Consider the following 24730-nt stretch of genomic DNA (forward strand, 5'->3'; position numbering starts at 1 on the left):
TCTCTCTCTCTCTCTCTCTCTCTCTCTCTCTCTCTCTCTCTCTCTCTCTCTCTCTCTCTCTCAACATATAACTATCTCCAGAATATAAAGAATGATATTTCTAAAGATAATTGTGTATCAGTGTGTATGTGTGTATTTAGTCTTTCCTTATAGAGGTGCCTAGGCTACTGAAAGTTTGAGTGACTTTCTCACATTATTTCCTACAATTTGAATGTCTTTCCCACCTCACTATCTCTTCCTGTTGACATCCTGCCCATTTTAAGACTGAGCTTGAGTGTTGATTGAGCTAGAAGCAATTTCTCCCTCATTTTAAACACATGTCACTGTCTGCTACTCTCATGAACTTATATGGCAGTATTTATTATATATAAATGTTTGGGTACATTTTGACTTCTCTCCTTTTACATGAATGTAGGCTTCTCATGGGCAAGGACCATGTTTATTTATCTTTGTATTCCTCCTAGAACTGTGTTGGCAAACCTATGGCATGTGTGCCAATCATACCAGAGAGGTCTTCTCTCTTCTGTCTCTTTTTTATTATTATTAATTTATTTTTTTTAAACCCTTAACTTCTGTGTATTGGCTTTTTGGCGGAAGAGTGGTAAGGGTGGGCAATGGGGGTCAAGTGACTTGCCCAGGGTCACACAGCTGGGAAGTGTCTGAGGTCGGATTTGAATCTAGGACCTCCCATCTCTAGGCCTGGCTCTCAATCCACTGAGCTACCCAGCTGCCCCCTCCCTTCTGTCTCTTTATAGAGGCCTGAAGACATTTTTCACATGGCCTACCCCTCTGCCCAGCAGCCCAATGGGAGTACTTCTTCCCTCTGCTGTCTGAGGTAAGGCAGGGGGGCTCACATGTGGCATGAGGGTCACTTGTATGGGCACTTGGTCTCTAAGGTCTCTAAAAGGTTCACCATCACTGTCCTAGAGTATATCACAGTGCATTGCACATAGTAGGTCTTTAATACATGGCTGTTAAATTGTTAAATTGAATTTATGTAGTATATTACAGCTTCCAAAGCAGTTTATATCCCTTTATCTTATTTGATCTTTATACCTTTCTGAGGTAGGTAGAGAAGAGCAGGGATTACTATTTCTCCTTCCTAAATAATAGAATGGGGCCTCAGAAAGGTTATATAATTTGACCAACATTGAACAGCTGAGAGATGACCAAGCAGGTGAAAGAACCCAAGTGATCTAATTCCAAGTCTGGTGTTATTTTTTGTTACAACATTCTTCTCGCATCTTTTTTTTTCTTATCCTATGAAGGAGAAGAGTAGTAACTGAAGTTTTTAATCTTCCCTTTGAGTATACAAGAATAAATACAATTTGCATGTTGCTTAACCCAAAGGCACAAATATGTATCTCTGCATGTGTTAATGTGTGCAGAGACATGCTATGTGTGTATAAGCAGAGAGGAGAGCAGCCAGAACTGATAGCTGAAAATTCATATATGCTTAGAATACATAAAGTGTATAGTTTCTTTAGAATGGTTTGTAAGAAGCCAGAGATTTTCAAACACTGCATGGCATTTTCATTGACTCTGGCCTGGTCATTGAAAGTGTTATTGTGTAATGACACTGCCCTAATTCAAGTCCCATACGACATGACAGTGTCCCTTTTAATTTCCAAGTTTGACCCCATTTCCACCCTTGCCCCCTTTTATGTGTAGCAGAGGAAAGTGTAATTCAGTTGTGTATCATATGATGACAACTTTGACTCCATGTCCTTGGAATCTTGCCTAGAGAGTGGTTGAGGGAGTGACATTAGATTATGCATGCACTTCTGCTACTCTTGCTGCGATGAGTGGGAGGCAGGAAAGATCAGGTCAATGTAAAAGCTCTTTTGCAACCAAATTCCCCGATATGGCATTGTCCTAAGTGGCCAGAGCCCTGTTCCTCAATAATCAAATTTGCTGTCGTCTGTTATTTAAAATGGAAGATCAGGACTAAATTAATAGCGAAAACCACTTAGCTCTCCTGACAGATACAAGACTGAGTGCAAAGAGAGGGTCGTCTTTTTTTTTTTCCCCCTGAGAATGCTCTTCTTGGAGTGTGCTTCACTTATTCACTTAGCATAATCCTAATTCTGTGTGTGTGTGTGTGTGTGTGTGTGTGTGTTTGTCTTCAGAAAGGCTGAATTGTATAACAGAAAGATACAGTGTTTGGGAAATAGGAGTCAGGGAAGAAGTTGAGAAGATATTAAGATAATTGAAACCATTAGAAAGGCAAAAAGAATGGTGTTATGGTCTGGGCCTGATGTAGGAAAATTCTCCAGTGATCTAAACCTGAAAACAAAATGAGACCTTTAGAGATCATTCAACAATGACAATAAAAGCAACTTTACTCAGTTATAGTAGAGGATAAGCAGTCAACAAGGATATTTAGAGAAGATACCACCTTGATGAAACCAAGCACAACTTCCCAATTTAGTCAAGCTATGCATCCATGATCAAAAGCCTCAGCAAGATCACAGGAGTTCCTTGTTGCCTTTTCAACTAAGGTGATCTAAAAGTAATAAACAACTTGAACTGGTCCCCTCAGTCAATCAAGCCCTAGGAAGTATCTCAATACTTCTTAAGGAAAGGCTGACCCTGAATCTGCATGAGATCAGGTTTTAAGAAAAGCTAGTCTCACTTACTTGGCGAAACTCTAGTAAATATTACTCTTACCATTGATGCAATTACCATCAATGAGAAGTAGAATGAATCTCTCTTTTTCTTCCTCATTTAGATATAGTATGGCAGTCTACCAGTTTTCTTCTCTAACTGCTTATTATATTTCTACCTGTTATTTTCTATTTCATCAGCTACATTCTAAGCACATTGGCATACAGAGGCATAAACTAATAAAACAGTGCCTCTATTCATACAGCCCTAGGGTCATAGGACTTAAAGTTGAAAGGGATCTTTAGAGATCATCCAGTACAATTCCCTCAAAAAAAAAAAGTTTTATTGTTAAGGTTTTTTTTTAATTGTCACAATAGTTTCTATAAATTCTTTCCCTTCCTCCCTTCTTTAAAATGAAATTATTTTTAAATGATATTTTATTTTTCCTCAATTACATGGAAAAATGATTTTTGCATTTTAAAAAATTGAGTTCTAAACTCTTTTTCCCCTTTCACTCTTCCTTCTCTCTTTCCTCCCTGAGATAGTAGACAGTCTGATATAGATTTTACATGTGGAGTCATGTAAAACATTTTGCCATGTTAGTTAAAATTAGTTAAAAGTTAAAAGGAATTATTTTAATAGAGAATAACAGTTAAGTAAAACTCACTAAAAATCATTACAATATCTGACTATATATCCAACATTTTTCATTAGTCATTGCACCCCCTCTGCCTTGAGGAAGGAGGTATGTTTTATTATCTCTTCCAACTCCTCATTATACAGATATTGAAACTGAAGACTAGTGAGGGGAAATGATAGATTAGAGATTGAAATCCAAGTCCTCTGACTCAAAATCCAGTTTTCTTCCTATGCTGCCTTGAATGTCCACATAATGAGCTATTATCTCTCTTAGTTCTGGAAACTTGTCTCTTTTCCCCATTGTGGAAAGGCAATTTGCACCAATCAATCAATCAGTAGGCAAGAGTAGCACCAGACATTGTTCTAGGCCAGTGAGGGCAAACCTTTTAGAGACCATCTGCCATGCCCCCAGAGACCATGTGCCATGCCCTGCGCCCTGGACCCTGTGCCACACAGCCACCCCTAACCTTACCCCAGATGGGGAGGAAACACTCCCATTGGGCTGCTGGGCAGAGGCGCAGATGAAGTGAAAACAAAAATGTCCTCAGTGAGGTGGAGAGGGGGAGGGAGCAGCTTCCCCAGTCCCTTTGCCTCTCTAATAATGAACTCTGGCAGGTGATACAGATCACATGCCTGAGGAGAAGGCTCTGTGTGCCCTTTTTGGCACACATATCACAGGTTCACCATAATGTTTCTAGGTTCTGGAGACATAAAGAAACACAGTGAAACTATCCCTACCCTCAAGGAGCTTACATTTTACCTTCTGAGACAATATAGCTCTATTCCTGTCTCTAACTCTACCTCTATCTTTCTATCTCCATTTCTGTCTCTATCCTATAGCTACACAAGCCTTCTGGTTTTCCTGGTTCCTCCCCACATGCAGGAATGGTCAAAGACATCCTACTTCCTTTCTTTTCTTCCCCATCAACTGAAAATGATTAGTTATGACTTTGAGAAGTACACACAAGTACCAGATATTCTTGGATAGTATCATCAGTCTGAGAGTTCTAAAAGGACTTTGGGTCCTTATCCCTATTCTCAAGAGCTTTGGGTAGCCTTTGGTTTGTGAATCTTACCCAGTCCAAGGAATAGAAGGAACTAATAGGTTTACGAAATCAACTAAATAAATACAATATATGTGAGAGGAGGGGAGAGAAGAAGCTCAAGTACTCCAATCCAAACATTGTGCATGTTTAGTTAATTTCAAAGGCTTCTCTATTTCTTCCATTCCTTGTGATGAAGTTGGAAGAACCCTGGACTTTAATTCAGGAGACATGGGCTTGGCTTTTGTCTCTAACACTTACTAGGTACATAATTTTGTACAAGGTACTCTAAGCTCTATACCTCTTTCTTTTTCTTTACAATGACTGAGTGAATCTATGTGGCTGTTAAAGTCCCCTCTGTTTTTAAAACAATTTGGTCCTCTTATATAACCTTTGAGAAACAAGAGTCACTTCCAAGATGGAAGGCATCAAAGTAGGGCTTTACTGAAATAAAATTTACTAATTTTTAAGATAAATTGTTTAAAAAAACATTGGGTCAATATAGTCATATAAAAATGCCCTAAACCACAACTGATGAGAGAAATGAAAATTAAAACAACCCTGAAGTACCACTTCGCACCTATCAGATTGACTAATATGACAGAAAAGAAAAATGACAAATGTTGGAGGAGATTGGGAAAATTGGGACACCAATTCCCTATTCTTAGAGATATGAACTGATCCAACCCTTTTGGAAAGCAATTTGAACTATGACCAAAGAGCTATAAAATTGTATATACTCTTTGATTCAGCAATGCCACTACTAAGTCTATATCCCAAATACATATTTTAAAAAGGAAAAGGACCTATTTGGACAAAAATATTCATAAGCAACTCTTTTTGTGGCGGCAAAGAATTGGAAATTTAGAGGATGTACATCAATTAGAGAGCAAGTTGTGGTATATATTTGTAATGGAACACTATTTTATCATAAGAAATGACAGGGAAGATGATTTCAGAAAAACCTAGAAAGACTTACATGAACTGATACAAAGTGAAGTGAGAAGAACCAGGAGGCTCTTGTACATAGTAGCAGTAATACTGTATGATGATCTATTGTGAAAGACTTATTCTCAGTAACACCATGTTCCAAGACAATTCTGAATACTTCATGATGAAAAGTGCTGCCTACATCCAGAGAAAGAACTGATGGAATCTGAATCCAAGCATGCCATTGTGTTTTGTTGTTGTTGTTATGTGTCTTCTTCCATTGCATGGCTAACATGGAAATATGTTTTGCATGATTGCGCATGTATAACCCATATCAATTTGCTTACTGTCTTAAAGTGGCAGAGAATTAGAAATTCAACATTTTAGAAAACAAATGTTAAAAATTGTATTTATTTGTAATTGGCATAAAATAAAATATTATTGAAACAATGAATCAAGATACATGCAGGGCTGTGCTAGAGCCAGCTTGAACTGGCTTGTGAAAGCCAATTGTTGGATTTTCAGTGTGAGCACTTATACCTTTGAAATTAGTGAATAATACAAATCAATACTTTATATTTTTGTTTTGCTGATTGTCTAGACTTAAGAAAACATAGATAATACAGATTAAATTAAAATTGGGTCCTGTGTACACTTTTTTGAGACTTGATTATAAAATATTTACTATCATATCCCTGGATAAATGGTACATTCTGGTGAAAAGGAAGGACTAATTATGGGAAAGGAAATAAATTAAAGAAGCAAAGGAAACAGCTGGTTCATTTCCACTTTGTGACATTGTATTCAAAGGAGTTTGATCAGCATGTTAGAGGGAACAAATCTAATCCTAATTTCAAATTGAAGGCTCTTTTTGTGAATTAATATTCAGTGTTATTCTTCCCTGCTTGTAGCACATGTAATATTTTCACAGTCTGAATTCTTTTGTAAAAGGCTTAAGACTACATAGAAAAAAGACAAAGCAATAAATCTGAAGTCTAAATCTAACACAGGAAGCCAGGAGCAATCCTACAAAGAACCACATCCTTTGGTCCTGGCATGCTCTGAAAAACCAAGTTTGAAAACCCTATTTTTCCCTAGGAACTGTCAGAGAAAGTAAAAATTCTACCATTAAACCATTTCATAATTTGTTCCCACTGAGCATAACTACACGGTGTTCTTCATCTCAGGTCAGTATAGAAAAGAAGCTGCTCTGTAGCATTATAAGATGATTTCTTTAATTTACCAAGCACTTAGCCTATAATGTGCAAGGCGCTGCACTTGGTGCTGGGAATACAATTGGAAAAACAATAGTGATAACTAGAATTTATCTACATTTGAACGATTGCTGAGTGCTTTACCTGTATCACCTCAGATCCTCAAAATAACTCTGTAGGGTGCTATTATTGCTCCCATTTTACAGATGAGAAAACAGAGGAAAGTGAAATAATTCTTGTCCTCATGGAGCTTATATTCTTCTGAGGAGATACAACATATTCATAAATAAGTAAATAGAATGTAGATACAAAGTAATACAAGGTAATTTCTAGAGGGAGAAAATAACAACTAGGTAATCAATAAAAACTTCTCTAAATAAGGCATGAGATGAGCTTTAAGGCATTCTATGACATGAAGGAGAGGCGATTATTGATCTCTTTACTTATACTGGTTGTTAAAGAAAACAGTGCTTCTCAAGAGATACTTATTGAAGTACATGCACCTGATGAGTATTCACCTGGGATGGGGGGTCATGATCCCTTTGCCCCTGTTTTTGAGAGCAACACATAAATTATCTTCTGTCTCCTGATGATAAACCAGTAAGTGGTTAGAATTACTTGCAGCTTGCTTTCTGGGCAGAAACCAGAACTGTAGATATCATTGTAGCCTTTCTCCCAGACAAGATGCCAGCCCAAAGGAGTGCTTCCTCACTTGACCACTACACCAGCCCCAGAGAAAGGATCACAAGAGCTAGGAAGGGACTTCAGAGGCCATCTACTTCAACCTCCCCACCCTCATTTTACTAATGAGGAAACTGAGACCCAGGGAGCTTATGTGACTTTCCTAAGGTCACCAGGTAGTGTCAGAGGTCAATCAGTCCGTAAGCATTTCTTAAATGCTTACCAAATGTCAGGTACTGTAGGAAGGGCTGGGAATACAAAGAAAGGCAAAATCCCAGTCCCTGCCCTCAAGGAGCCTACATTCTAATGATGAGACAACTTGAAAATAGGTATGTACATACTAAGTATATGCAATGTAAATGGAAAGCAATCTCAAAGGGAAGGACCTAGCTACTGTGGGGACCAAGAAGAACCTCCCATAGAAAGGCAACATTTGAATTTAGAAGAAAGACTCTGAAGCTAAGAGCTAAAGGTGAGCGAGGAGAGCATTGACCCCAAATGCTAGGGAACTTTCTCATGTTTTACTAACACTGAGCATGTGGCTTGTCCATTGTTTATCCCTCAGATCATCCCATGATTTTTCTAGTCAGACATTTCTCTGATAGCAGTCCTTTATGCCTCTTCTGAATCATTCTTGGTAACAAGTTGCATCTGCTCACACCCACTATGCTCCTCCTCTTCACTGGCCTCCTCTTCAATTTTTCAGAGACTTTAGTATTTCATGACTCATAGGCATATAGCATTGCTCTAAGAATGTTGGTGTTAAAAAAGATGTAACATATGTATTTTAATATATTTGTTAAAATAAAATCTCTCTTTTTTTATACATCACCATCACGAACTTGCAAGTGGAGGAAGTTAGTGCCAATTTATTGAATTGGTTAGTGATAATTCTAGGTTTTTCATTGGGAATAACAGCCAACAAAAGAGAAATGCCTTTGAAAGGTGACTTTAAGACCTTTTGTAAACCTTGAAGCACCATAGAAATGTAAGTTATTATTACTAATGGCAATACTTAAAGAATCTATGATTTCAGTAATGTGGACATGTTCTCCCTTAAACCTGATTGCAGCCTTTCCATGCCTCAATAGATGAAACTGAGGAGTTGCTATGACTGGAAGTTTCATTGTTAGATAGCCAATCTACTGATGATTATCTCCAAATCTGAGGAATGTTTGTCCTTGAATAATAAATAGGAAAGTCATAATAAAGCCTGCACTCAGTCTTTTGATCTTGAGAGAATCTGTAAGAGTTTGCTACTCAGCTGACCCAGCCCTTGAGAACCCCCAAATTATGACTAACAGAGTTCTTGACACATAGTAAATGCTTTTAAATATGTTTTCTTTCATTTTTTCACCTTTAACTCATCATGACCAACACCACCATTATCTTCCTCCTTGAGAGTAAGGATTCTTTCTTTTGTAGAAAGTTGGTTTTTGACCAACTTGTCCAGCCCAGAAAGTCCAAACTCTAATCACAGAAAGTAAGGGACTGATAATAAGGTGTTAAATTAACTGTAAAATATGCAGTCATGCCCAGTGATCTCTTTATAAAGTGTGAACAAGTTCCTTTATTAAATTAGAGATGGAGCCTGGCCATCCATTGGTTAACTGATGATTGACCACACCCTTGGGTGGTCCATAAAAAGAGTTAGAAGTCAGAAATTGAGAAGGAACTTGGCTCCCATTGGAGCTGGAAGAGTGGAAAATTTAAGAAGCTACTTGGAACTTAAAAAATTGAAGGACTAATATAGGCAGCTACTATGTAGAATGGATACCAGACTCCATGAAAGAAGGTATATAGGTCAGTCAGGCACAAGGTATTTGGGGATTGTCCCCATCTTTAATTTAAATTCCCCCCAAGAGGTAATTCTGTATAATTATTTTTTTCTATACATTTGGGTTTATATTCACAGCATCTCGTACAGTGACTGGAACCTAATATCTACTTAATCAATGCATGTTTATTTTTGTTTGACCTACAACAACATAAACATTATTGTTTTTTAATCTGTGACATGGATAACTGAAGACAAAAGTTAACATTTTGAGCAACGAAATCTTCATAACTGTTTTGAAAACATGAACGTGGGAGATACTTGCACTACAAAAAAGAGGCATACTTTCTCATAAGATTGAAACTAGAAATATTATTTATTATAAATAGTATTGTTTGAGGTTTTGATAGCCTTGAAAGAAACTTGGGAAGACTTGCATTACCTGATTCTGAGTGCAATTAACAGAACCAGGAGGATGATTCCCACAAAGGAGAACAACAGTAATACAAAGAAAGTCAACGTTGAATGACCTTGGAGATCTGATCAAAGCAGAAAACAACAATGTTTTCTAAAGACTGTTGATAGATATATAAATGTGTGTATTTGCTCTCCTTCATGAGAGGAAGAATAGTGGGAAAAATGAGGAGGAAAATTAATGCTTCTATCTTTATTGACTCTAAAAATGATTTTAGGTGGTTCTCCTCTAATAAACATTCTATACCTTCATGGCAGAGGCTCTGTGACTATGTTTCATAATCCACAGGCTCTTTCTTCAGAAGAACATAGAGCTGCAGGAATCAGCAGTTTTTCCATAAAGCCATTGTTGAAAATGGCCTCCCAGTTCCCTGGACCTCTTTCCAGACTGGCAAGGAACCTTGGCTTTTGCCTGCTTATTTTCCTTAATAACCTCCTTACTCTCTGGGCACTGCCTATGGAAAGTCAGACAGTGAATACAAATCGGATGGGGAGGAATAATGGCCAACTTTCTGTTGACATCTTAAGTTGTATGCTGGGAAAGAAAGGCAACACTCTGTGCTTTGCTGCTTCCTCCCTTGCTTACTAGCTTCTCCCCCTCCTTTCTTTTCTTCTTTTTTTTTTTTTTTCTCCAAGAGGCCTACTCATTATCTTCTTGTTTCCTATCACTTTTGGCTTTTACCACTTTGCTGGTGATGAGAACAACTGAACAATTATTTGTATGTTAATGATCCACTGAACCCCTGGTAGATAGTAATTAAATATTGTTAAGTGCAGGGTTTCATGACACCTTAAGAGGGCTGTCTGGTGAAAAGATCTGTGAATAATACTGTCCTGTAGTGTTTCTTACCTGTCCTCTGTTCTTCTGGTTTCAAATCGGTTGACTAGCCCTGGATTTCAAGATCAGGTGAATGTGGGGAAAGTGAAGGCTGTTAAGTTGGCAGGATTTTTCTCTAAAGAAATTTTCTTCTTCCCTGTAATGGGGAACTCTCATCCAGTGAGAGTTAGGCACTGATTTGATGGGAAGGAGCCCTGGGAGTGGTCTCACTGATAGTCCAAGACCATCCTTCTCTGTCCTCTGAGGGCGCTCCCCTCCATTCTGCCTTTTTCTTCCCATTTCCCCAAGTGACCTTATTATATTACAATAAGTTGGTGCTTTCCTATTTGCCTGTTCTGATTTGTATGAATTTTGTAAAAGGCACATCTATGCAGAAGCCTTGAAACTATATAAAATTGTTATCATAATGCAGTAAGAAGTTGGCAGATACAATAGTTATCTCTTCACATTTCACATCAGGGGCCAGTGTTCTTTTTGCCTTCAGGGTAACAGGGTACAGTATATGAGATCCCATGAGCCTGTTCACAGCACTACTATTTTATAGCACATTGGTCCTGAAGAATAGAGAAACCTCTCCATGAGATAAACCAAATTATCCTGGAACTCAACGCCCTACTTGTGTTTTAAGATCCCATTAATGATCCTTCTGTCAATCACATTAACCCTTTCAGGCCACTGCAGTCCAGTTCTGCAAATTACAAAGACAATGATCCAAATCAAACGGCTGGCAACTGAAAAGGTGAATGTACCTTCTAAACATCGCCACTCTTGTAGTCAGAAGACAATTGCTCTGATTCAATTCAGTAAACTTTAATTAAGCACCTGTAATGGACAAATCTCTATTCTGGGTGCTAGGGATACAAAATGGAAAAAGACACAGTTCTTGCCCAGGGAATTTACATTTTAGTGGTATATTGTGATTAGCATCAAATGAGAGACTAAGCTTATTTGGGAGACTATGGCTTTGAACATTTCAGTTTGCCTGAAACAGGTAGCAAGCACAAAAGAGGAATGGGGAACATTAGCATTTATAGTACTTTAATAATAATAATATTAGCATTTATAATACTTTAAGGTTTTCAAAACATTTTGCAAATATTAATTCATTTTATCTTCACAATAACTCTGAGAAGTAGGTGCTATTATTATTATTATTATTATTATTATTATTATTCCCATTCTACAGCAAGGAAACTGAGACAATCAAAGATTAAGTAATTTGTGTGGGGGACCTTGAAATAGCTAGTAATAAGTGTTGGAGGCTGAACTCAGATTTTCCTGACTCCAAGTCCACTGTTCTGTATACGACCCTCCTGGTTGCCTACATAAGGCTAGAGAGATAGTTTGCAGCCTGATTGTGGAGAGCTTTAATCTGTAAGCTTTCCAGTAGGCAATAGGGAGCCAATGAAAGTTTACGAGGAAGAGAGAATCTTACCAAATCTTACAATCCTGAAACTCACTAGGGTATTTATCTAAAATGGAAAAGGTATTGTCTGAATGGCAGCTGACTGGTCACATGCATAGTCCGAATTAGTGAAACCAGTAATGATGTTTGTAAAAGCAAAAACAGTCCTGAAACAATATGAGTAGAGACAGAGAACAGCTAGAGAGTTATGAAATTTAATTTAAAAATAATCTCTGGTACAAAGTGACTGCCAAGAAATGAGTTGTGCAGTATACTGCATGTGACTTTTGGCAGAAGTTTCATGTCATGCTGTGCAGAACAATTAGGCCTGTATTTCTCCAAGCACACAAATGTAATTCCAGCAATAACAGTCTCACTGAACTCTGTGTACCAAGGCCAGTCTTTATAAATATTTAGATTATCTATACAGTATTTCCATTCCAATACACTTTTATTTTTTTGATGCAGGTAAAATAGACAGCTTGGATCTCCATCGACCTCCCAAGGAAGCTACTGAAAGAATCAGGTGTTCATAGCATCATAGATTTAGAGAAGAAACGGTCCTCACAGGTCATTTCTCCAATCATTCATTTTATAGATGAGGAAACTGAGGCTGAGAGTGAAATGATTTATCCATTATCACACAGGTCCTAAGTTCGAATCATTCCATCCAGGATTCCCCAGAGTTTATAGTGGTAAAAACGAGTCAGACACCTCAGGCCTGAGGGAAAAGTCAATAAGGGACCAGGTACAGCCCTTGGTGTCTCTGTTTACACTGAGAAGAACACAAAAAGCATTTGCATGCTACATGGGATAATTTTATACTGGGTGTTGCAATCTATGTGCTTATTACAATACTATTAATTGCCACCTCACTTTTTTTCCAAGTCAAAATAGCCCAAGGATTCTGTATGTGTCCTTCAAGGATCCTCAGCTCTTTTGTGGGTTGCTTAGTGAGCAACACCTGAGTGTGATACAAAAATAAGGATGTTAATTAGGGCACCTGGGAGAGTGTAAAGCAATTGTCTGAGAATCTTACCCAACTCCACAAGCTCTTCACTGAGTTTGTCTCTCTGAAAGGTTGGGCAAAGGTCAGCAAGTTCGTTTGGACCAAGAAAGTCCTGGGGTCTCCGGAGAGTTTAGACAATCCATACTGTAAGCCTTGAGGTAAAAACACAACTTTGGTTTTGAGAAATGCTTGGAACCTTCCTGATAATGTGGATGAAAGAGTGTAGGGGATCTGGGCAAATGGACCTGAGGGTGAGAAGAAACCCCTAATCCCCCCCAGGAATGGAATAGTAAAGTCTTGGAGTATTTATGTAGGAGGCATATAGTTTATAAACTGAAGGAATACAGGGTTTGGTGATAGACTATGTTTAAACCGTGGCTCTGCTTCTCCTTACCTTGAGCAGGTCTCTGCCCTGACCAGTTTTTTCCTTTGTATAGTGAAGGTGTGGTAGAGTGAATAGTGTGCCAGAAAGACTCCTCTTGTTTTTAAGTCTGGCCTCAGACATGTACTAGTTGTGTGACTCTGGACAAGTCACTTAGCTCTATTTGCCTCAGTTTCCTCATTTATAAAATGAGCCAGAGAAGGAAATGACAAACTACTCTAGTGTCTTTGCCAAGAAAATCCCAAAATGGGGTCATAAAGAGTCAGATGCAACTGAAAAAAGACTGAGCAACAATGAAATGAAGCAGTTGAACTGGAAGATCCCTAAAGTCCTGAGAGTTGATCTCTGAACCTACTGATAACCATCTTTCTGTTGAGACCTTTCCCAAAGTGGCATCTCTGATGCATACTATGACAGGGTAGGTGGCAGTCTCAGCAGCAGCTTTCCCTACTGAAAGTAGGTCATGAGATCTTGGGATGGACAGCTTTAGATGCAGCTGTAATGTTCAGAAAACTTTTTGCATGTTTCCAGTGTAGTGTATCTAAATGGGCATGTTAGGGATCTTTAGTGTGACAGATGGATCGTGTTGCTGAGTCTGGTGCTTTGTGCCTGGCCCAGACAGTGTTATTTGACCTATGCAGCTGATTCTCTGTATGTTTTTATTCTAGAGGCAGCTGGGCGTTACAGTGGGCAGAGTGCTGGTCCTGGAGTTAGGAAGACTGGAGTCTGAATCTGGCTTTCGATATTTACTACGGGGGAAGTCGCAACCTCTCTTTGCCTCAGTTTCCAAAATTTTTTAATGGAGATAATAAAACAAAGAAAGAAATCCCAAGTTTGCTCTGAGGACCAAATATTTATAAACCATTTTGCAAAGCTTGAACTATCTTATAAATGCTAGTTGTTGCTGTGACAATAATGTGTCTGAATTTTACATTTGATGGTTTGGGGTTGTATATGGATAATCTGCTGTCTATTGTTTGGTACATTATGGATGTGAAAAAGATTATTTACTGTAGGCAAGTAAGAAAGGGCTACAAGCCAATGGCAGGTTAGAATGCCTTTGCTAATATAGGAGGAGGAAGAGAGGGCCAAAATATGTCCCCAAAGCATTGTGCCAAGTCTAGGGGGAGATGATATCCTTGTTTTTTTTTTTTTGTTTTTTTCCCCCCAGGCTAATTTTCTCCTCAAAGCATAGAGTTCAGAATGCAGGGAACATAGAAGTTAGATATGTAGTTGTTAAATCAAGTGAACCCTAAGGCTTCTCTCTTATCTCCTTCTACTAAAGCAGGGGTTGGCAATGTATGGCTCTAGAGCCATATCTGGCTCTTTCCAGTGCCAGATATGGATCTTTCTGCAGGAGCCATAAAGTCAATTTTTTCAGGCGACCTTACAGGAGCGCATAGTGTTACAGGAGCGTACACTGTGAACACTGTACGGCTCTCACGAAATTACATTTTAAAAAATGTGGCGTTTATGGCTCTCACAGCCAAAAAGGTTGCCAACCCCTGTGCTAAAGAAACTTTATAATCCCTGGGTTTAAATAGTAGGCAATGCATGAACACTGAAACAAAGGACTATCTCCCTTTCTAAAAGTCTTCATGAAGAGAGGTTTGAACTCTTGGTACAGAGAATGAACTAGATATTTTTAACTGAGGAATTGGAAGCCTTTTGAAAGAACAGAAAAAGATATGGAGTTCTTGTACTATTGACTCAGAATCCAAACATAATTTCATGTTTCTTATTCACTGTTTTTCTAATTTGTTTATAGGACTTAGATCAAGGAATCTCCCTAACAACTTGATAAGTTTGCAGATAATTCCTTTGGAATTTACTATCTTCCAATGGAAGTAGGGATGAACTAAGGGACATGGTGGAAAATGGATTTCACTGATGGTGGTTTTCTCCATGATAAGTTGGTTGCATTTTATAACAGGAAAAGACTCTGGACCCGGGAGCATGGATTTATGGGAAATAGAGTTTTGACACACTAAATTCCTCTCATGCTTTGCCTGGAGAGGGTAGTACCTGCATATGTGGTAGAGCCTGGGCAGAGATGACTGAGCTTAAGATCCCATTTGGTTTTAGAGAGGCAAACAGCAGCAGTGGAAAGCAGGAAGCAAACAACTTAGTAGCATTCTGGGAAAGAAGTCTTTGAAGGTAGAGTTCAGAGATTATAGTCTGATTATTGAAGGTATAGCTCCAGAGCTAAGGCCTCCTCATAATAAGGGGAAAACAAAGAAAGAAATAAACAAAAAACTCAACTTAATGGAGGGGCTGGAATAAATTGAAACTTCTGAGTCTCTTTGAGATCAGCAAAAGGAAAATGAAGACTTAATTATATGCTCCCTTTTTCTTTGCCTGCTGTTGGAATTCATTTCCTACATGATTTCTCAATTCTTTAAGTTGTTCTTAAATCTTGATGTTCTCATCTAAAATTATAACTGGTCTTAATTTATGTGTTTGATTCATGTCTGTTATTAATTGGATATATGAGGATGGCAAAGGAGAGAATCAGTGAATAGATTATATTACACAGAACTAAACAGGACAGAAGTTTGAACCTTGGTCTAAAATGACTAGGAATTTCTCCTCCCTCCCTCTAACTTACTCTCGCCTGGAGACAGAGCTGAATGAGATTGAATGTTATTATATGAATAGCTTTTATAAGGTCTTTAATAGCAGAGAAAGATGAACTATGTGACTCAGGATATAAATATTGAGTCATGAGTATCTAGACTTAAGTGATATGGCAGATGTAGTAAAAGGCAAAACACTTTTTTTTTCAGAGACAGCCTGCAGGAAGAATTTATCCCTTTCCTTGTCATCTTTTTTTTTTTAACCCCCACTTTCTGTCTTAGAGTCAATACTAAGTATTGGTTCCAAGTAATAAAGGCTAGGCATTTGGGGTTAAGTGACTTGCCCAGGATCACACAGCTTTGGAAGTGTTTGAGACCAGTTTTGAGGCCAGGACCTCCCAGTCTGCCTTTCTATCCACTGAGCCACTTAGTCATTATCTATTGAAGCTAGTGTGTTTCTGTCTTTGATGACCAGAAGGGTAGAGACAATGATTAAAGGATAATCAGGACATGGCTCATCTGGTGATAAGTTTGAGGAAGACCTTGGCTTGCCCACACAATTCCAAAGGAAGGAATGAATGGGGGGATTCCTCTTATTTTCATTTTTATTTTCTACCTACTATAGTTCCAACCTTTCTGACAATGCTACATGGTTAAGATACTCCCTTCACCACTTAAGAGCCTCTTGGCTTTGGATCCATGCAGAAGGTCCAACTGAGTTCAGGTCTGAATGATCTTGACCTCTATTGAGGATAGGGTTAGGGTACCCTTTCTTACACTGTTTGACTCATTAAACCCTGACCTTAATGTCCCAGTGTTGGGGGTAGAAGGGCTTGAGGTGAATCCCTGGGGTTTGGGACAGGTATCCTTTGCAAGAATGCAAGACTCCATAAGAGCTTAGAAATAAAAAGAGAAATTTATTAATTTGGAATCCATGTTGAAGTAGCTAGGAGGACAGGTGCAAGAGTGGGCACTGCCTCCCCCAGGAGATGTGTCCTGGATCTTTTATATCTTTTGATAATAGGGGCTCAGTGACCAGGAATGAGGGATATGGTTAGGCAGGAGTGAGGGATGTTTGTTATCTGACTGGGGTTTGTGTCCTGAAGACACAAGGGGTGACTGGCATAGTTTAGGGGGTCAAATAAATGCCCTAGATTACAACCAGATGGTATGAAAGCATAACCAGAAGATGTCTATCTGTGTCCATCTCAAAATCTAGGGGAGAATCCATGGAGAAAATTCCTCCTGGGAGTCTTGCCTTATCATGAGTCTCTGATATCCAGAGTCACCTTTTCCTCAGCATTACAAGAATGCAAGGAAGGAAAGGAACTTTCCACTTGTGGGGTTTGGGATGTACAGGGAAACCTGGGGTCCCATGTCACCAAGAATAGATTGCTTAGGTTTAGGCTGATGTCTAAGCTTTTCCTAAAAGGGGAATTACAAAGGCAGTTAATATGCACTATGAATCAGTTATGGGTTAGACATTTAATATCCTACATATAAGATAAATTCTAAAATACCAAAGGTTCTCATAAGTGCACTGATAGTAAGAAACTAAACAAATGGCAGTGCTACCATTAAATATGGCTGAGAGGTTATAAATTAAAAGCAACTAACATGGGGGCAGGTAGGTGAACCAGTGGATTAAGAGCCAGGCCTAAAGATGGGAGGTCATGGCTTCAAATCTGGTGTTACACACTTCCTAGCTGTGTGATGCTGGGCAAGTCATTTGATCCCCATTGCCTAGTAGCCCTTACCATTCTTCAGCCTTGGAACCAATACATATATAGCATTGATTCTATGCTAAAAGGTAAGAGTTTTAAAAAACAAATAAACACAGAAGGGAAAGTAAGAAAACTCTTATTTTTTAAATTTGTCTCTTTAAGGGCTTCAATAAGATCTAATTATTTGTATTCCTATGTGGAGAAATGTTATATATAATTCTCTGTAGTGAGCTCTATTCACTATTATAGTATTCACTATTATAGTAATTAGAAGAATTATTCATAGGGAGAGGATGGAATACTAAATGGTCTAAGATGACATGGGGGGTGGGAAAGAGGGGGGTGAATAATAGAGGACACCAAGAGAAACTTGAATGAATAAGAAAAATAGGATATTCTATTACACACAAAGAGGGCATGGGAAGGGGAAGGGATGAATACTATTATAAAAAGGAGAGGAAGAGAGCATTAAGAGGTAATATTTAAACCTTACCATCAGTGTAATTAACCCTGAGAGGGAAGAGTAGGTATATCCATTGGGATATAAAACTCTATCTAACCCTACTGAGAAAGTCAGAAGTGATAAACCAAGGGGAGCAGGGGAGTGGGGAGGTAGAAGAAGAGGGAGGGAATTCATTAGGCCTTAAAAATAAAAAGAGAGGAAAAATAAGGCAGGGAGTAGAAAGGGAAGTAAATCAAGGGAGGGGACAAGGGTTACTGGCTTAAAGCAAACCACTGGTTTAAAAGGAAATAGTTTAAGAAGAAGGGGTAGAACTAGGAGAGGATACCAAAATGTTGGCGAATACACAACTGATAATTATAACTCTGAATGTAAATGGGATGAACTCTCCCAAAAAATGGAAGCAAATAGCAGAGTGGATTAGAAACCAAAATCCTACCATTTGTTGTCTACAAGAAACACATATGAGGCCGGTGGACATACACAGGTTTAAGGTAAAGGGCATGAGCAAAACTTTTTGGTCTTCAAATGAGAAAAAGAAGGCAGGAGTGGCAATCATAATTTCTGACAAAGCCAAAGTAAAAATAGATGTGATTAAAAAAAGACAGGGAAGGTAATTACATCCTGATAAAAGGCAGTATAGACAATGAGGAAATAACAGTGCTCAATATGTATGCACCAAATGTCATAGCATCCAAATTCATAAAGGAGAAACTGGCAGAACTCAAGAAGGAAATAGATAGTAAAACCAAAAAAAAAAGTGGTAGACCTAAATATTCCTCTTTCAGATCTAGATAAATCAAACCAAAAAATAAATAAGAAAGAGATAAGAGAGGTGAATGAAGTCCTAGAAAAATTAGATTTAATAGATATGTGGAGAAAAATAAATAGGAACAAAAAGGAATGCACCTTCTTTTCAGCTGCAAATGGTACATTCACAAAGATTGACCATGTAATAGGGCATAGAAACATTGCAAACAAATACAAAAGAGCAGAAATAATAAATGTAACCTCAGATCATAATGCAATAAAAATAATAATTAGTAAGGGTACCTGGACAGTCAAATCAAAAACTATGATTCTCCAAAACCAACTAGTCAAAGAACATATCATAGAAACAATCAACAATTTCATTGAAGAGAATGACAATCATGAGACATCCTACCAAACTCTGTGGGATGCAGCCAAGGCAGTACTCAGGGGGAAATTTATACCCTTGAGTGCATATATTAAAAAATTAGGGAGGTCAGAGGTTAATGAATTGGGCATACAACTTAAAAACTAGAAAGTGAGTAAATTAAAAATCCCCAGATGAAAACTAAATTAGAAATACTAAAAATCAAGGGAGAAATTAATAAAATTGAAAGTAAAAGAACCATTGAATTAATAAATAAGATTAGAAGCTGGTATTTTGAAAAAACAGATAAAACAAATAAAATAGACTGGTCAATCTAATAAAAAAAAGGAAAGAAGAAAACCAAATTGACCGTATCAAAGATGAAAAGGGAGACCTCACCTCTAATAAAGGGGAAATTAAGGCAATCATTTAAAACTATTTTGCCTAATTATATGGCAATAAATATAGCAATCTAGGAGATATGGATAAATATTTACAAAAATATAAATTGCCTAGATTAACAGTAAAATAAATAGAAAACCTAAATAATCCCATATCAGAAAAAGAAATTGAACAAGCCATCAAAGAACTCCTTAAGAAAAAATCGCCAGGGCCTGATGGATTCACAAGTGAATTCTATCAGACACTCAAAGAGCAACTAATCTCAATACTATGCAAATTATTTGATATAATAAGCAAAGAAGGAGTCCTACCAAATTCCTTTTATGATGCAAATATGGTACTGATTCCAAAGCCAGGTAGATCAAAAACAGAGAAAGAAAACTACAGACCAATCTCCCTAATAAATAAATAGATGCAAAAATCTTAAATAGAATACCAGCAAAGAGACTCCAACAAGTGATCAAGAGGATCATCCACCATGACCAGGCGGGATTTATACCAGGAATGCAAGGTTGGTTCAACATTAGGAAAACCATCCACATAATTGGCCATATTAACAGTCTAACCAACAAAAATCACATGATTATCTCAATAGATGCTGAAAAAGCCTTTGACAAAATACAGCATCCATTCCTATTGAAAACCCTGGAAAGTATAGGAATAGAAGGACCTTTCCTAAAAATAATAAGCAGTATATACCTAAAACCATCAACAAATATCATATGCAATGGGGATAAATTGGAACCCTTCCCAATAAGAGCAGGAGTGAAACAAGGATGCCCATTATCACCTCTATTATTTAACATTGTACTAGAAACACTAGCAGTAGAAATTAGAGAAGAAAAAGAAATCAAAGGTATCAAAATAGGCAATGAAGAGACTAAGCTATCACTCTTTGCAGATGATTTGATGGTCTACTTAAAAAATCCTAGAGAATCAACTAAGAAGCTTGTAGAAATAATCAACAACTTGAGCAAAGTTGCAGGATACAAAGTAAACCCACATAAATCATCAGCATTTCTATATATTTCCAACACATCACAGCAGCAAGAGGTAGAAAGAGAAACACCATTTAAAATCACCCTAGACAATATAAAATACTTAGGAATCTATCTACCAAAACAAACACAGGAATTATATGAAAACAACTACAAAACACTTTCCAAACAATTAAAACTAGATTTAAACAATTGGAAAAACATTGATTGCTCATGGATAGGATGAGCTAACATAATAAAAATGACCATTCTACCCAAATTAATTTACCTATTTAGCGCCATACCTATCAAACTACCAAAAAACTTTTTCACTGAATTAGGAAAAACTTTAACAAAGTTCATTTGGAATAACAAAAGATCAAGAATATCAAGGGAAATAATGAAAAAAATGTGAAGAAAGGTGGCCTAGTAGTATCAGATATTAAACTATACTGTAAAGCAGCAGTCATCAAAACAATATGGTACTGGCAAGAGACAGAAGGGAGGATCAGTGGAATAGACGTGGGGTAAGTGACATCCACAAGAGTGTATGATAAACCCAAAGAGCCCAGCTTTTGGGATAAAAATCCACTATTTGACAAAAACTGCTGGGAAATTTGGAAAACAATATGGGAGACATTAGGTTTAGATCAGCATCTCACACCCTACACCAAGATAAATTCAGAATGGGTGAATGACTTGAATATAAAGAGGGAAACTATAAATAAGTTAAGTGTACATAGAATAGTTTACTTGTCAGATCTCTGGGAAAGGAAAGATTTCAAAACCAAGCAAATGTTAGAGAAAATTACAAAATGTAAAATAAATGATTTTGAATATATCAAACTAAAAAGTTTTTGTACAAACAAAAACAATGTAGCCAAAATCAGAAGGGAAACAACAAATTGGGAAAAAAATCTTTATACCAAAAAAACTCTGACAGGGGTCTAATTACTCAAATATACAAGGAGTTAAACCAATTGTATAAAAAATCAAGCCATTCCCCAATTGATAAATGGGCAGGAGACATGAATAGGCAATTTTCAGATAAAGAAAGCAAAAGTATCAATAAGCACATGAGAAAGTGTTCTAAACCTCTAATAATTAGAGAAATGCAAATCAAAACAACTCTGAGGTATCACCTCACACCTAGCAGATTGGCTAAAATGAAAGAAAGGGAGAGTAATGAATGTTGGAGGGGATGTGGCAAAACTGGGACATTAATGCATTGCTGGTGGAGTTGTGAACTGATCCAACCATTCTGGCTGGCAATTTGGAACCACGCTCAAAGGGCTATAAAAGAATGCCTGCCCTTTGATCCAGCCATACCATTGTTGGGTTTGTACCCCAAAGAGATCATAGATAAACAAACTCGTACAAAAATATTTATAGCCGTGCTTTTTGTGATGACAAAAAACTGGAAAATGAGGGTATGTCCTTCAATTGGGGAATGACTGAACAAATTGTTGTATATGCTGGTGATGGAATACTATTGTGCTCAAAGGAATAATAAACTGGAGGAATTCCATGTGAACTGGAAAGACCTCCAGGAATCGATGCAGAGAGAAAGGAGCGGAGCCAGAAGAACATTGTACACAGAGACCAATACACCATGGTAAAATAGAATGTAATGGACTTCTGTACTGGCAGCAGTACAATGACCCAGGACAATTCTGAGGGATTTATGGAAAAGAACGCTATCCACATTCAGAGGAAGAACTACAGGAGTGGAAACACAGAAGAAAAGCAACTGCTTGAACACATGGGTTGAGGTGGACATGATTGGAGATGTAAACTCCAAGGACTACCCCAGTGCAACTATCAATAATATAGAAACAGGTCTTGATCAATGATACGTGTTAAAACCAGTGGAAATGTGCATCAGCTATGGGTTGGGGAGTCTAGGGGGGTGAAGGGGAAAGTAAGAGCATGAATCATGTAACCATGTTAACTTTTCTAAAAAATAAATATTATTAAATGTTATATATATATATATATATACATGATTAGAGAAAAAAAACAAATAAACACAAAATCTAACATGCAGCTGTTTGCAGGACTGCGAATCAAGCACTTTACATTTGACTTTGGTTCTTTATTTTCACCCTCCAAAGGCCAAGTCTTCTGGCAAGTCAAATCAGGAATGAGGATTCTTTCTCTTGTCAGTAGTTGACTCCTGTCATGCAAAAATTTTCCTTGCCATCAGCAAAACCTGCTCATTGGAGCCAGAACTTCTAGATCTCTTGAATTTACAATATTACCTCCAAACTCAACTATGACGACCTTGAGAACGGCATTTGATCATTTACTTAAGAAAAGGAAATCCCAAGAAGAAAGGGCATTCAGAGACTCAGGAACTAGTTCACCTGGTTGATTTCATGCTTCATTTGGAAGAAGTGGCTAAGTAGGATGTAAAGAGTAAAGCCCATTCTCTCATGTTCTTCATAGGGCAGAGAAATAGAGCATACTACTTGCCAAATAGGAAAGTTAAAATAAGAGTGAGAACTCAAAGGTCTCTCTTCTTTTAACTGATGCACTTCCCTGAAACTCCTCCATGTGTGGGGAGGGAGAACTAAGGGAAAACCACCCAGGATTTTCCATAAAGTCTTATCAGAGTTGGGTCACTCCTTGGCTGGAAAGAGGGAATTATTCATCTACAACATGCCATGAGTGCTGAATCAGTACTATTGGTTGGCTTGAACCAGGAGAAATGACTTTGAATGTGTTCTATGTATGGCTCTTGTCGTACTCAAATTACTGTGTAGTCTATTTTGATGAAAGATCTATTCATTTTGAGTTTATAATGAATTAGATGGATTGGTTGGTCTTAGCATGTTGGTGGAGCTATCCTTCTTGTAGTCAATGAATTGATTGACTTAAATGTCTCTGTCTCTCGTATCTTGTGGAAGGAGCCAGGACATTTCTCTGCTCTATAAAAAAGACCTCTTTTGTCCCCTCCCTCACTTCTCTTTTATCATTTTGCTTTTCAATAGAGTGCAGATCAGATTGAAATCCTTCCCTTACTACCTTAGGAGAAGGCATCTGGGACTCTATGTTATTAACCCCATTGGATCTGAGGAGTAGGGAATCACAAGTCAAACGTGTCCCAGAGATGCCAGCAACTAGATAATAATGTAGTATTGGGAAAGCATTGACCCTGTATGGAGAGGCAGTGATCTCAACTATGGGATAGAGAGTAGAGTACTATGTTTTCTGAGTTCCTAAAGCCTAGTTCCTGGAGATATACTAAGAATTTTTCCTTGGGAAATAACAATCCCAAGTTTGAGAGTTCCAGAACTCAGCCACCCATCAGAAAATGGGAAATTCCAGAGAAGTACCACCCTTTTGGTGAGGAAGAAGATGGTACATGTGGCCCCCAAAGAAGAAAGAGTGACAAGACACTAAATATGATTGGAGAAAGAGGGGCTGATCAAAGGAATTTCCTGCTTAATTGCATGAGGCTATGGGTAGTGAACCTTTGTTAAGGACTTTGTATCTGCCTATAGGTTGAGGCTATGGGAATACCCTTTGGTGAGTCCTAGAAAAAAGGTTTTTACAGAGGTGGCAATAGTAAGCAAACAAAGGCCTTCAGATTTGAGCCTCAATGTAAATGTTGACTATGAATTGAACTTTTAATGACCAAGTGAAGTCATCACCTCTTGTTCCAGTGAATACTATACAAAATTTTCCTCATGGAATTACTGTAGAAAATAGTGATTTTAGTTACGAAATAGGGCACAAAGATAATCAACTGGGACCAGTCTTAAAGTGAAGGAAAGAGGAAATTCTTCTCTGTGAGATTCAACTATCTACCTACTGAGGGAAATTAACTTTGTTAAGGAGTGAGGTAATCACTCATATTTCTTCTTAGAGTGCTAAAAATCAGGAAAAGCTTTCTCAGAGTAGTTTGCTTTCCTTAGTCATGGCAGATTAGGCAGCATTAGAACACGAACGACCATTTAGATGGAGAAAATGTAAAAATGCTTTTGATGAATGGACATCTTGTCTGCAGGTCCCCAACATTTTCCTGTTTCTGCTTCTTCTGGGCATCTTTCTTTTGCCACCCTCCACACCCCAGAGGTTCAAAGGTGGAGCAGAAGATTTTCCTCCAAAGACCCTATGATTAGTATACATAGTCTGATGATTCCCTTCCCCCACCTATTAACCAGCAAAATAGGCTCATGCATAGGCAGTTTACATGATTATTTTAAATACAATGTGATAGTATCTTGGGGTGGGAGCTACACAGAGATGAGATAAGTTACAGGTACACAGTCTCACTGTTATTTATTTGGTTTGGCACAAATTGAAAGGATTAAAACTATGTTCCAGGTTTTTTTTTGTTGTTTTTTTGTGTTTTTTTTTTACTCCCTTTCTAGTCTCCAGTACCTTGTCTAACCCTGACCTTCATGATTCCGCAAAGTTGATTCCACTTTAACACTCAGACTTAAGTTGAGAATTCTCACAAAGTATCA

This window comes from Gracilinanus agilis, chromosome 1, assembly GCF_016433145.1.
Source record: "Gracilinanus agilis isolate LMUSP501 chromosome 1, AgileGrace, whole genome shotgun sequence".
Classification (NCBI taxonomy): Eukaryota; Metazoa; Chordata; class Mammalia; order Didelphimorphia; family Didelphidae; genus Gracilinanus; species Gracilinanus agilis.